The following is a 13,420-nucleotide window of genomic DNA, read 5'->3' on the forward strand; positions in this document are numbered from 1 at the left end:
CGATTCAAACAACCTGGGATAACAAGTGGTTCCAAAGTCACCGAGCTCACAGAGCTTCAGCAACAGATGACAACTTCCTTAGTCCTTCCTTAGTCTTCCTGAAATTGTCAGATTATGAGTGAATAAAAGCATTTTATTAAAAACACGTTTGTGTTTGTTTGGGAGCTATATTATGTATTTTTCATATGTAAGATATAATGATGTGTTCCTGCTTACACATTGCACGACTTTAAAAGCTAGAAAAACAGGTTTCGATTCACATTATCTGGCGAGCCTTATTTTGTCAAAGGAAAATTCTATTCTACTCTGAGAATGTAGGGGGAGGAAGAATGCCCCTGGTCTTTTCACTTACTCCAATACACCAACGCATTAGCATGTTAAAGCGATTTCATTGAGGAGCCTAGCTTAAGTTAACTAGTAAGTACTGTACTTACTGGGTTTTGAAGTGGGGGAGGTGTCTTTTGCTGGAAATCTCGCCCCCTTCTACTTTGAAAATACCTGTGAAACCGGTTTAATTCATCACAGCCAGCACTCCCGCAGAGAGGGGGGTTGTACTTGCAGTGCATCGGTATAGATGGGAAAGCCAGAGCCGAGTCAAGTCTAGCCATGTGTGAGTCTAGTCTCACAGAGCTTCAACAGCAGATGACAACTTGTGAGTTTGATTAAGAATGAATAAAAGTATTTCATTAATAACGCGTTTGCGTTTGTCTGGGTGCTGAGAAAGTAAAAAACAATTACTGTTTGACAATGAAGAACTGTGTGTGTGTCTCTCTCTCTGCTGGCGTTTGTAATTGTTTTTTATTTTTAAATACATTTTAGCAAAGTAATGTACCATAAAAGTATTGTGAGACATATTTGGGTTAACATGTTCAGTGTTCAGTGTGTGGTAATTTGTTGGGTGCGAGTTAAGTTTTATTTAAAATCTGACCCAGGAAAAAGGGAGGTGTGGACGGCTGAGGAAAGAATGCAGGCTCGCGCTGTGTCAGTTATTCTTTTTGTCTTTTTGAGCCAGTGAAAGCTCTGTTGTCCTTCACATGAATGCCTGAATCATTGTACCGAACCCAGGATTTTACAGTATTTTTTCTTTAAAATACCAATAACAGCAACAATAACAGTTTACATAATATGTTGATGTTCCAAAATGAATATAGTTTATGACCTTTATGACCTTCGTTATGCTCTTCGTTAATGTCTAAGCCGGAACACATCATTATATCTCAGTATTGTTGTTATTGTTTTTATCCTGTAAAGCGCTTTGAGGAGCCACCTTTAAAGGCGCCATATACAATAAAGTTCATTATTATTACTATTGTTAATTTGCTGGACAGAGAGGTGAGCATTATTACGCAGAAGACAAAGATAGTGATTTACGTTGCATTGTGCATTGTGCTGCTATAATACAGTTTTAAATAATTAAAAGTCTAAACAGTATCAGCTTTATTTATGGGTTTTAAATAAAGGCGATTTAAACGCGATTTAAATCAATATAAATGTTTATATTGCAACCCATAGGTGACTATTCATTGTTATTAAAATGACTTAAATCCGATCATGTTGTGATATTTAGAAATATAAATTTGTTTGGTGCGAGTGAAGTTTTATTTAATCTCTGACCCAGGGAAATGTTTTATTTTTTCAAAGAAAAGTTTGTTAAAAAAAAAGTCACGGCTTCGAACATACCATGTGATATAGGAGTAAAGAACCTAACCCACAGCACCACCAGCAAGGTTGCATGAGGAGTGTTGAAAAAGCCCTACAAACATTATCAACAGACATCGTACAGCGTGTACTATTCATGTGTTGCGGTACATGAATATAATTATATCGTTATTAATTTCTTTAGATACGCGATTCCATATAATATTCCCTTTTAATCAAATTCTAAAAGTATGCTTGTTGACTCCGGTATCACGTTAGCTAAAGACTTCGATGCTTAAAATGTTTAGGGAAAAATGGAATACTGGTGTGTATGTTTTCTTTAAAGTACCGAGACCAACCATTTACTGTATGTTTTTGTTCCAAAATTAATATCGTTTATGGCTTTCACACACGTTACAGTATGCTCCTATTCTTTTTATGCTCAGCTACTAAGATTTCCCTTCAGTGGTAAAATTCCATCTAAATGTTCAATACTAAAACGGGCACAGTAAAGACATTTAAATCTTTCTACGACCGACCAACGCACCACGAGTGCCCCTGTCGGTCAACCAATCACGTACCGCGGTATTTTGCGTTATGATGCGCGAGGCCGTAGCCAATTACCCGCGGTATGTGTCTGTGCCGCGTACTTTGAGTGGCTGCATCTGTATACGTATAGCCGTATTTTCGCCGTGATATATACGTATATTCAATGAATCACTGCCCACTGGGTGTGCGGACCTTTTCTTATTTACCTTGTGCAATCGTTTTTCATAAAATGTACTTGTATTATAGCATGAACCCCTGGCGATTTTCGTGATACGTTATATGTGCTCTTGTTTGTATTGTATGTATTTTTGTTGTTAAAATAAAAAGTAAAAAGGACAATTTTCCGAATGCAGTTGCTGTAAAAAAAAAATGAGATCAAGGGTGCTGTACGCAGACGTCTGAAGCCTGCTCCACAGAAAAACTTTATCCAGAAACTTTATGTTAAAGAAGTCGAGATCTCACCATGAGAGGGGAAGCATCTCAGAAAAAGCAGGTGCAGTCGGTTCCACAGTCATAACGCCACTAAGTTGGATGACAAGGGCAAGAGCCACCCGGCTTCCTCCAGGCAAGTAATGAGACAAAGAGACAAGGCACAGCGGGTAGTGTGGCTGAGCAGTCTAAGGTGCTGGCTTAAGGCTCCAGGTTCTTTGGGGGCATGGGTTCAACATTTGTCTTTCATCTTCCGCAAGCTGTATAGATTTCTTTAAAAACAAGTTGTTTCAGAAAGGAAACGAACACTTGCATTCACGTAAATTAAAAAGCATGGGATTTGCCTATAACGATAAACTCTGTACAGTAAGACATGAAGAAAGGCACTGCTGGGAATCGGACGCAGGGTCTCCTGTTTACTAGCCAGCTAAGCCAATTAAGCGAAATCTGTTCCACAGATGTACAATGTGCCTTTCCTCTTGTCGTATTCAAGAGAACTGACTGCGTGAGCTCCTCACAATGTGTCCTGTACTCTACTGTGATTTCATTTAGATCATCTACGTGGAGTACAGTGACAAGATCGCCTTGAATATTTTCACTTTGAGTAAGTCATTGAAGAAAACAGAAGATGTCAGAGTGGCCTCATCAACAATCCACTCAGGCAGCACTCCTCTGTAAAGTGCTGTTTGTTCACATCGATTGGCTTTTTTTTTGCCTTCATTCATGCAAGTATTACAGGCAGACGCCCCTATTCTGCCGTGACCCAGATTCGAACCGAGGTTGTTGCGACCACAATGCAAAGTACTGACCACTATACAATCATGGCAAGTTACCAACACACACTGGGGGTGGAAAAGGCTGTGCTCTCTCGTGTGACAGGAGTCACCTGCTCCTGCTTTCCAAAAGATCAGCACCATGTACGAAAGAGACGCATTAAAACCCCTCAAACATGTGCAAAACGTGCGAGAAGAGGGGGCTCTTGTTTCCACCGGAAGACTTCTCGCACGTGAGACGAACTGATCATTGCTGCAGCTCGGAAACCTGCAGGAGGTGGGAGGGGTACTCTCGTAGACAGTGCTGACCTTCGGCAAGAGGATTTATACTCTCCAAGATGATATTTGCACTTTCTGGAGAGGAGATTTTCTCCATTTCAGTCGCCCAATTTCATCGATTGCGTGGAGAGGGCTGTAGAATGTGGCACTGCCTTTCCTGCTCTGTCCATGACAGGCGTGCTGGTCTCTGGAGAATGAGCAAGGTCCATCAGCGCACTCCAATAAAGGCACTGGAAGCTGCTGAATCGCATTGGCGAAGCTCGGCACTGGACCACTGGGAACAACTTCCCACCATTTCCGTAGTGTTGTGGTTATCACGTTAGCCTCACACGCGAAAGGTCCCTGGTTGAAAACCAGGCGGAAACAGACCGGCTTCTTTTGTCGTCACGCACACTGTTTGGGGATTTGCCTAGCGCTGTGATTGAACAGACCCACTCACCCCTTAGTGTGGCGGGATCTGCACAGTGCATGTCACAGCGCATCCTGCTTTCACTTCAATGTGCTTCCTGATGTACCCCAGTCTCCTGCGTCACAGGTGGGGATACTAACCACTATACTAACGAGGAAGACATCGCTCTCTCCGACCCCCGGCATCGTGTCCCGACCCACCATGCTGGAAGCCGACGCGTGCTGTGATTCCTTTATGGAGCAGAAATGAAAACCGAGGAGCCGAGAGATCATTTCAGCATTTCGCATGTGAATGGAAAACACAAATGACCAACTCTGAATGACTTGCTTTTGACGCTTTTCAAAGCATTCTTTGTGCATCGAACAGACCCACTCTCCTCTTAATGTGGAGGGATCTGCACAGTGCATGTTTCCTGCTTTCACTTCAATGCACGTCCTGATGTTAAGTCGTGTGCCTTGCAGAGGCTCTGAAAGTGAGAGCAATGAAAAGGTGCATGGCGCTGTGAAAGAAACGGAGGTAAAGATGTCTCTATACATGGATGACATAACCCTGCTCCTCTCTGACAATGCCTCAATTAGCAGAGCTCTGCAGTGCTGTGATTGGTTCTCTTTGGCTTCCTCTGCAAAAATTAACAAATCTAAGAGTGAGATTTTTTATCAGAACTGGAGGGAGCCAAAAGAAGGACATGATCTCAGGGTGCAAGAGAAGAGAATTAAGGTCCTGGGGGTGTATTTTGGAGAAGAGATGGGACCTCGGTTTTACGCCTCCCTCGAAGGACGGCGCCTGTTTGTGCAGCAGAGTGTCGCCATCAGGATGCTGGGGCATAAGAAAGCCAAACAGACCGCAGGGTGAGCGCTCCCTACTGGCCCAGTCACACCTCTTGCAGGAGCAGCAGCAACCTGAGCTTTTCTGGGGGGAATCTCCCATCTGGGTGCTGGCTAGGCTCACACCTGCTGAGCTGCCATGGGTGAGCCCAGTCATGAGTGGCAGGGTGAGATCTAGTAACCGGGGAGAAATGATACAAGCGAAGGATTACTCGGCTCCCAGCACTTGAAAAGACCGACAAATGACTCGTTTCCGCCGGAGCTGAATGTACCTGCATGTGTCGTGTCGTCTTCTTCCCCCGCCCCGCTGTGTTTGCTGTATTGTCTTTGAAGCCAGCCCCCGAGATGAGACGGGCTGTTCCTGTGCCCCAATTAACACTTTACAGGTGCCATTCCCCAGCCTTGTGGCCATTGTCGGTGGTCACACGCGATAAGATAAGGTGGAGGAGAGCGGGGCATGCCCAGCGCCAGACAAGGAGGGGGCTGTGCGAGGTGAGGTGAGGTGCGACACGCCGGAGCCCCGACGCTGCTAATGCGGAGCACTTGTTGAACTGGCATTGAAAGGACGTGTGCGCACGGAGCGAGCCTTCCCTGCGGCGGAGTGTGGAAACTTTCTCCCCGCGCTGCAGGAGTTGTGTGCGCTGCAGCGGTGCCGAGAGAACAGCACAGAAGAGAGCGGGTAAGAGACGGAGTCTTGTGGGCAGGCGAGCAGGCCCGTTTTTTGGAAATTGCTGAAAAGGCTCTGGTGTTTGTTCGGTGTGTGGCAGGCGCGCACGACACGAGCTTGCGTAGCGATCTGCCGGTCTGGTGTTATGCAAATGAGGCCGAATTGCGTCCCGGGACATGCTGCGAATGCGCATTGGCGACTGCAGATGTGTAGGAAACACCGCGCTCGTTTTCTCGTTTTGCCCACCCTTTTGAGTATTAGTGTGGCGTGTGAGTGTGCGAAAGAGTGGGCCCAGCAGGAAGCGGTGGTGTGCGGGGCGAGGAGCTGGCCAAGGCTGCGCGATTTGTGCTTCTGGGTACGAGCCGCTTGCAGGGGCTTGTACAGCTCATACTTACCTGGCAGGGGAGATACCTTGATCAAGATGGAGGTTCACCCAGAGCGAGGCTCGGCCATTGCACTCCGGCTGTGCTGACCCTGCGAATTCCCCAAATGTGGGAATCTTGACTGCATAATTTCTGGTAGTGGGGGACTGCGTTCGCGCTCTCCCCTGATGTGCTTGGTCCAATATCAGATACGGAAAAGTTACGACACCACGAGCTGCGATAGGATCCCAGTTCAAAAGGAGTCGATGCCACTGCTGGTTCCCGGTTTCTTTTAGTTAGAGGTCCGGAGAAGCATTTCAAGCTGGTTACACTACTCCTTCCGGACATTAATTCCCTTTTCAAAGTCAGTCATTTTGCTGTAGTCTGCATTATTTAGGCTGATTATCGAGGTTAGCCTTTATTTGGTCATGGGGACCTCGGTACTGTATGCTAATTCTCAAGACAGTTTCACCCGTTTTCTGATTGCTAGGTTCTGTACCAGTGCAGACATGTCAAACAGTGAATGGCTGTACCTCTATTGTATCCGTGCTCAATGAGTGAAATCAGTAATAAATGAATATATGTATAGTTATACGAAAAACAAGTGGTTTATCGACTCATCTTCATTTGCAGATTTAGAGGCAGCTTCGATATTCGTTTTACAAACGGGTTTTTTTTTTTATATGGGTCACACACATGCCATAGCAACAAAACATCTCTAGAGATGAGGCTATAGATCACCTTTCCATCCTCCAGGTTTTCCTCCCAAAGCCTATGGTACCAATGGAGACCCCTGCTGGCCGAGATAGCAAAAGCTTGCAGCACCTGGTATTCCCAGGCAGTCTCCTATCCAAGTACTAACCAGGCCCAACCCTGCTTAGCTTCCGAGATCAGACAAGATCAGGAACATTCAGGGTGGTGTGGCCGCAAGCGAAAGCCATGGCGCCTGACTCGCTACTTGAAGCTGTGTGTGGCTGGGGCTCCGTGCCCCCCGAGCATGACTGAAGGATCATTCGTGTGCAACTCTTTGGAAAGGAGCTGCTTTCCAAATCGCATTGCGTACCTGGATGTTGGCGAATGTGCTCCCTTGTGTTGGCTTGTCCCGCACTGGAGGAGAACAAACAAACTGCACAGAGGAGCACAAGGCAAGTCTTCACAAGACAAAAACCTCCAGTGCACAGCACTCAAAACATTTCTGGGCTTTTGCGTGTTTATTTCAGCACATAAAGCGCACCAGTCCAACACGTCGGCCGGGCGTGCAGCGCCTCCGCCCTCTTGTGGCCTTGCGGCGTCAGAGCAAGAGGCTCCTTCTCGCTGCCTTTCCGCTGTGTTGCAGAGCCCCGAGAGGGAACCTGGAGCGCACACTTTGTGGGGGGCGGGGGATCGCGTTCGCGCTCTGCCCCCGGTCTCTTGCGACAAGTACAATATCGCGGGACAGGGGGGCCTCGTCATTGATTGTTACATATGAGACGGGGATTAGGAGGAGACCCCGACTGATTGGTAAAGGGGAACACTAACACCAGAGTGACACCCCCGGCGTCTCTTTTTGAGAGACGCCCTGGGATTTCTTAATGGCCAAGGAGGGTCGGGACCTCGGTTTTACGCCTCCCCCGAAGGACGGCGCCTGTTTGTGCAGCAGAGTGTCGCCATCAGTGGGACACCTGGCATCGTCCTGCACTGTGAAATGCTGCAAGACCTGTGGCAAACAGGGACATTTAGCCTCTGACTGTTCAATGCTGCCAAAGTGCAATTTATGTGGCTCGGAAGGACACGTTTTTAAGAACTGCCCTCACGCCTACGCCAATAAACTCAAAATGAGAAAGGATGAGGCAGTGCTTGTTTCAGCCAAACCGGCCCGAAAATCCAAAGCAAATAACAAGTCAAACAAAGAACCCTTGTTGGACAAAGACTCTCTGCCTCCAGCCAGGATCAGTCCTGCTGTGGCTCCGGGGCCGGTGGAGGAGAAATCCACTACGCCCCCACAACTGCAGACTGCACCAGACAAGCACGAGGGTTTGAAAACCCCCAAGAACAGCGGGGACCCCTCCCCCACTCCTGCTCCTCAGAACGAGGGCCAGTGTGGGGCCCCCCGGTGGAGCGGGTCCAGCGAGGATACCCAGGATTCAGCGGAGCTGCTTTTCTCAGACTCTGCAAGTGCTACAGATGTCCTCCTCTCCTCCATCCAGTCCATCACGGAGGATCTGCAGCAGCTGGTGGGTGAGGGGGAAGAGGAGACTGGTGCATCGGCTGCACCCCTTTCCCCTCAGTGCTCCCAGGAGCTGGACTTGAGGAAAAGGAAAAATGACTCTGTTTTCTCCCCGAGCGAGGAGGAAGGAGAGCATGGCGATGGGGACAGCTGGAACCCCTCCACCCCTCCCTCTACCCCCTTCCTTGAAATGGACTCAGTGAACTCTTTTACTGCTGCCACCCTGATGAAGGCTCATTCAGAGGATGGCTGGCAGGAAATTGGTAAGAAGAAAAAGAAAAAGAAGAAGGTAACAGGTGAGACAGAAGAGAAATGTGTTTTGTAAAGACTGGTTCCACTTTCTTATGTAATATGGTTCTAAACATAATTTCTCTTAACACCAGAGGTATCAATGACAGAGTTAAATGCCAGTCTGTCTTTGATTACCTCCAGCAGAGAGAGGGAGATGTGTTGATGTTGCAGGAGTGTGCTTTAGCCTATCAAGAGAGGTATAAAAGCTTTGAAGATAGGTGGGATAAAGGGCCTTCTGTTTGGTCAGGGGACAATAACAACAGAGCCTCTGGCGTGGCCATTCTTTTCAAAGGATGGGCATTCACATTGAAAAGTATTCAGAGGGTCATAGATGGCAGTTTGCTGTGTGTGGATGTGGAATGGGGGACCGTTAACCTGCGGCTAATCAATGTGTATTGCCCTACTGACGTGGGAGGAAGGGTGGAGCTACTCAAGGCACTCTCCCCCCTATTGTTATGTAGCACAGACGTGATAGTGGGAGGGGATTTTAATTGTATCTTAGAGCACACAGACAGGCAGTCTAGCTCTCCGATAAAATTGGATTCCAGCTCACTGGCCCTGCAAAACTTAGTTCAAGACTTTAAACTCTCAGACACATATAGATGTATATATCCCACAACAGCAGGATATACATGGTCAGGGAGGAATAGCAGTTCCAGAATTGACTATTGCTTTGTCTCAGAGAGAGTGAAAGTTGTTGGGGTCACTCTTCAGCCTGTCTTCTTCTCAGATCATCAGGCTTTAGGGTGTAGAGTGGAACTCCAGGGCGGGACTGTCTTTGGCCCAGGCCTCTGGAAACTCAACACAAAGCTGCTAGAGAACGAGGGGGTAGTATCCCGCTACAAGGAGAAACTATCACAGTGGCTGTCCTTGCAGTGTCTGTACGGGTCAGTAGGAGAGTGGTGGGAGGAGGTGAAGGTGAGGACAAAGGCCTTTTTCATGGCTGAGGGAAGGAAGGCTGCTGCCAGACAGAGAGGAGTGCTAGCCAGGAAACAGAGGCAGCTGCAGCGTCTCTACACGAGACAGTGGCTTCGATGTGCTCGAGGATATCACCCTTTTAAAAAAGGATGTCCGGAGCATAGCGGAAGAAAGTAGTCGAGGAGTGCTGTTAAGAAGCTGAGTGCAGTTCTTGGAAGAAAATGAGAAGTGTACTCGCTTCTTTTTCAGTAAAGTGGTAGGCTCCAAGTCTGTCATGGAAAGTGTAGTTGATGAGGAGGGAAGAGAGAGTACAGAGCTGAGTGCTATCCTCTCCTGCATCGAGGCCTTCTTGTCACGGACGTCCAAGGGGACTAACCGTGAGGAGCAGGAGGGCGGAAAAAGGCCCATGTGCGTAGCGGCGAGACGGGAAAAAGGCCCGGGCTCATTAGTGCAAATAGTTCAGGAATGCCGTATAGAAACCTGTGCCCTCAGGGAGCGGACATGGGGCCCCCTGGTGCTCGGCGGGTCTCAGGACATCCGAACGTCAGTGCTGAGCGAGGACAGAGTGCAAGACCCTGAAATATTTAGCCCAAGGGAAAGAAAGGGACAGGAAGGACAGCAGACCAGAAACTAGGGACAGGACAGAGAAGGACCGCCCTCTGGCTGCAGAGGGCGTGACACTTCTACTCAAGACTGTACAGCTCTACAGAGGTAAAGGATGAAGAAATTCATTTTTTTACCTCAAAGCTAGAAAACGTTTTGAGTGAAGAAGATAGGGAAGTACTTGAGGGGGATTTGACAGTAGAAGAGCTGAGAGGCTATGGAGAGCTTACAGAAGGGGAAAACTCCTGGTGCTGACAGGGTCCCTAAAGGGGTGTCTGCTTTTACTACTTGCACGAATGAAGGCAAAATAAAGCCAATCGATGTGAACGAACAGCACTTTACAGAAGAGTACTGCCTGACTGGATCATTGATGAACGACAGAGGCCACTCCGACCTCTTCTCGGGTTTCTTCAATGACTTACTAAGGATCTTCTTCACATTCGCCCATGCAGGGGAAGCCAGTTACACCAAAGCAAACGCAGGAAAGTGCATTTCAAGCAGAGACCAGAAGGGACTTGTTTACACCGAGATTGGGCGGAGAATGGAACAATGTGCCCAGCCCTGTTGCTGGAGCCGATTCTTGATGAGATCTTGGGCTCACTAAGAGGCCCCCGCTGGATGCTAATCTTTCTGTTGTTCTTGCAGGTCCTGCGCTGCTTTTGAGCCGACAGAGCTCGTGCTGGTCTGTCGGCACAGCCTAATTGCAAATGATCGGCTCCGCGTACAGAAGGAACGTGCGTTTGGTACAAGAGTGCACGAAGGCACCGGAAATACATTGGGAACAAATGACCGGTCGCTCAAGACCTCTGTGAAGTACAGGAGCGTGCAAAACGAGGCTGTTTCCACCCGGTCTCGACCCGGGGACTTTTCGCGTGTTAGGCGAACGTGATAGCCGCTACACTACGGAAACGGTGAGGATATGGACCAGCGGCAGTGAGTATTCAACTTTATTGCATTACTGCTCCCAACCAGTTGATATCAATTTAATTCCTAAGGGTTATGTACTTGTTTTGAGTATCTAATGTAGAAGTTGTAAACAAGTTCAATTACGAAACGGTCTAAATGAATGATATACCGAACTTATGTCCTCTTGACATGTGTAACTCTTTGTAACTGAATGAATTTATATCTTTTGTATTCTGATAACCCTTACGATAAGATCTGTTAGGTTTGCATGCATATTCTATATATTAACAAATGTATCCTCGTGTATTAGTACCTGTGTGTGCGTTGTTTGAGTTATATCGCATGGTTGGATTCTAAGACCATTAAAAGAATCAATTTCTTGATTTACTGCCATAAAAATAATTGTCCCAGTAAATGCCCAAACCCCTACAGAACTGGTGCCTCGTGGGAGCACACTACAATAGTGTGTGATCTCCTGTCCCAGCCTGAGGAGCAGACAGCAAGCCTGTCTCTCAATAATACTAATAATACAGTGCGTGATCTCCTGTCCTAGCCTGAGGAACAGTGAGCCTGACTCTCAATATTAATAATACAGTATGATCTACTGTCTCAGCCTGAGGAACATACAGTGAGCCTGTCTCTCAATAATAATAATAATAATACAGCGTGTGATCTCCTGTCCCAGCCTGAGGAACAGTGAGCCTGACTCTCAATATTAATAATACAGTATGATCTCCTGTCCCAGCCTGAGGAACATACAGTGAGCCTGTCTCTCAATAATAATAATAATAATACAGCGTGTGATCTCCTGTCCCAGCCTGAGGAACAGTGAGCCTGACTCTCAATATTAATAATACAGTGTGTGATCTCCTGTCTTAGCCTGAGGAACAGACAGTGAACCTGTCTCTCAATAATAATAACCTAGTGTGGAATGTCCTGTCCCAGTCTGAAGAACAAACAGTGAGCATGTCTCTCAATAATAATTGAACAGTGTGTGATCTCCAGTCCCAGCAAGAGGAACAGACAGTGAGTCTGTATCTCAATACAAATAATACAGTGTGTGATCTCCTGTCCCAGCCTGGGGAACACTGAGGCTGTCTCTCAATACTAATAATACAGTGTGTGATATCCTGCCCTAGCCTGAGGAACAGACAGTGAGCCTGTCTCTCAATAATAATAATACAGTGTGTGATTTCCTCTCCCAGCCTGGGGAACAGTGAGCCAGATACTCAATAATAATAATACAGTGTGTGATCTCGTGTCCCAGCCTGGGAAACAGTGAGTCAGACTCTCAATAATGATAATACAGTGTGATCTACTGTCCCAGCCTGAGGAACAGACAGTGAGCCAGTATCTCAATAAGAATAATACAGTGCGTGATCTCCTGTACTAGCCTGAGGAACAGACAGTGAGCCTGTCTCTCAATAATAATAATACAGTGTGATCTACTGACCCAACCTGAGGAACAGTGAGTTTATCTGTCAATAATAATAATACAGTGTGATCTCCTGTCCCAGCCTGCGGAACAGTGAGCTTGTCTCTCAAGAATAATAATATAGTGTGTTCTCCTGTTCAAGCCTGAGGAACAGACAGTGAGCCTGTCTCTCAATAATAATACTACAGTTTGTGATTTCCTGTCCCAGCCTGGGGAACAGTGAGCCAGACTCTCAATAATAATAATACAGTGTGATCTACTGTCCCAGCCTGAGGAACAGACAGTGAGCCTGTATCTCAATAATAATAATACAGTGCGTGATCTCCTGTACTAGCCTGAGGAACAGACAGCGAGCCTGTCTCTCAATAATAATAATAACACAGTGTGTGATCTCCTGTCCCAGCCTGAGGAACAGACAGTGAGCCTGTCTCTCAATAATAATAATACAGTGTGTCATCTCCTGTCCCAGCCTGAGGAACAGTGAGCTTGTCTCTCAATAATAATTCAGTGTGATCTCCTGTCGCAGCCTGAGGAACAGTGAGCCAGTCTCTCAATAATAATAACCTAGTGCGGAATGTCCTGTCCCAGTCTGAGTAACAAACCGTGAGCATGTCTCTCAATAATAATAGAACAGTGTGTGATCTCCTGTCCCAGCCTGAGGAACAGACAGTGAGCTTGTAACTCAGTAATAATAATACGGTGTGTCATTTCCTGCCCCTGTCAGAAAAACAGACAGTGAGCATGTCTCTCAACAATAATATGAATAAACTGTGTGATCTCCTGTCCCAGCCGGAGGAACAGACAGTGAACCTGTCTCTCAATAATAATAATACAGTGTGTGACTTCCTGTTGCAGCCTGAGAAACAGACAGTGAGCCTGTCTCTCAATAATAATAATACAGTGTGTGACCTCCTGTCCCAACCTGAGGAACAGACAGTGAGCCTGTCTCTCAATTATAATAATACAATGTGACTGCCTGTCCCAGCCTAAGGAAAAGACAGTAAGACTGTCTCTCAATAATAATAATACAGTGTGTGACCTCCTGTCCCAGCCTGGGGAACAGTGAGCCTGTCTCTCAATAATAATAATACAGTGTGTCATCTCCTGTCCCAGCCTGAGGAACAGTGAGCT

At 46.8% G+C, this 13,420-nt stretch overlaps 2 non-coding genes across 2 annotated transcripts; one reads left to right on the forward strand and one right to left on the reverse strand.

Moving 5' to 3' along the window:
* Positions 1 to 5,955: 5,955 nt before the first annotated feature.
* On the forward strand, positions 5,956 to 6,118 carry LOC138243519 (U1 spliceosomal RNA). Its single transcript, XR_011192174.1, has one exon. It is a non-coding gene; the product is annotated as a U1 spliceosomal RNA (small nuclear RNA).
* A 625-nt stretch (positions 6,119 to 6,743) lies between these two features.
* LOC138216680 (5S ribosomal RNA) lies at positions 6,744 to 6,862 on the reverse strand. Its single transcript, XR_011180392.1, has one exon. It is a non-coding gene; the product is annotated as a 5S ribosomal RNA (ribosomal RNA).
* Between the last annotated feature and the right edge of the window lie 6,558 nt (positions 6,863 to 13,420).

Source organism: Lepisosteus oculatus, chromosome 14, assembly GCF_040954835.1.
Source record: "Lepisosteus oculatus isolate fLepOcu1 chromosome 14, fLepOcu1.hap2, whole genome shotgun sequence".
Lineage (NCBI taxonomy): Eukaryota > Metazoa > Chordata > Actinopteri > Semionotiformes > Lepisosteidae > Lepisosteus > Lepisosteus oculatus.